We start from the raw sequence: 1,711 nt of genomic DNA, 5'->3' as shown, positions 1-1,711 counted from the left end.
GGCATCACAGCTCACAGCAACCTCCAACTCCTGGGCTTAGGTGATTCTCTTGCCTCAGCCTCCCAAGTAGCTGGGACTACAGGCCCCCACCACAATGCCCAGCTATTTTTTTTGTTGCAGTTTGGCCGGGGCCAGGTTTGAACCCACCACCCTTGGTATATGGGGCCGGCGCCCTACTCACTGAGCCACAGGCACCGCCCAAGACATTTATTCTTAAAATGAAATCTGGAAGTATGAGGACTGAGGTTGGTTCAGTAGATCAGTAATGTTCCCAAGGACCCAGACTCTTTCCTGTCCTGCTCTGCCGTCTTTAGTGTGCTAGGAATGTTTCCCTCATGTCCATGAAATGGCTGCCACAGCACCAAACATCACGTCTCAACAACATCTAGCATGGGAAGCAAGGAGGCAAAGGCAAATAGGCTTTACCTTTATGTGTCTTTTGTGTCAGAGAGGAAGCTCTTCCTCAGAAGCGTCTGGTAGGTTTCCCTTTCAGCCTCATGGAGCAGCATTAGGTCACATGCCTTCCCATAGACCCGGGAGTCCCCGTGGCACACAGGGAAGGAGTACTTAGGTCAGTGCCCCTCATCTGCTGGGGTCAGGAGCTTTGCGATCTGTCGTTGTTGTCATTAACAAGGAAGGAGAGGCAACCAGGACCCGCCTTGTACCATTCCCCCTGTTTTACAGGCAAGGAAGCTGAGGCTCAGAGACATTAAGTCTTAAAGGAGGGTCAAACCACAGTGACAAAACCAGGATTCAAAGCAGATCTGTCTGCTTCTGAAGCAATTTGCTGTCACATTACTCGTTTTAGCCTGGAACTTGCTATAAGGCAAAGTTACCATACATCACATCAAAAGGAATTTATTACTGAAAATGTCAGGAAAAAAACCACTTTCTAACAGCGAGTCATGCATAATTAGGTCTCATAAGCCAGGAGTCTTTGGACAATGATGGATTCATGGATAACAGGAAACTAGGTGAGAAAAAAAAAAAGACAAAGAAATATCTTTAAAGAAAGTAAATGTTTGTAATCCTTTTCTGCAGGTATTTACAGTCTTTTAATTCTGTACTTCCCACCCCCCCCCTTGACTTTCCAGAAATGGCCAATTTCTTTCAAATGTTGTGCACTGAAAAAATCCAAAGGATTCATCAGATGAACAAATTTCAAAGAGCCCCTACCAATTTTTTTTCTTAAGAAAAGCATCAAGCATCTGATTTGCCGCTGATAACTTCTCTGTAAGTAGCATTATAATTAAGCACACACAAAACCATTCTGTGTTTCCAAGAATACAGCTGGGCTGGCACTGAATTGGTGATAGCACATGGGCACCAAGCGGGAGGGTTCCATTGCATCTCAACTGCCATGCATGGTCTTTGTGTAGTGACCAATCCGGCTCCCTCCTCAACGCCCTCTGAATTGCAGGCCATTCCCCATTCACCCTGCGTCTGTCACTGAGCTAGTTTATTGGGCACCTTCATTGGGCCTTGAGGCTGTGGTTGTCCTGCTTCCAGGTTCTGGCCAGAAAAAGCACCAGGACACCAAAGTGGTCCCCCTCTCTCAGCATGGCTTCTCTTCCCCCCCAGACTGGTGGTATTGGCCCTTGGGGAAAAAAACATGGATGTGCAACAAAACTGGGAAAAGAGAAAGGCAGTTGGGAGTGGGGTGGGGGTGGCAGGAGAGCACCGGGCAGTTAGACCTGACCTCTAAACCCGG

This window comes from Otolemur garnettii, unplaced genomic scaffold (genome assembly GCF_000181295.1).
Source record: "Otolemur garnettii isolate 467f Iridium unplaced genomic scaffold, OtoGar3 scaffold00066, whole genome shotgun sequence".
Classification (NCBI taxonomy): domain Eukaryota; kingdom Metazoa; phylum Chordata; class Mammalia; order Primates; family Galagidae; genus Otolemur; species Otolemur garnettii.
Note: the sequence above shows the minus strand (reverse complement) of the source record.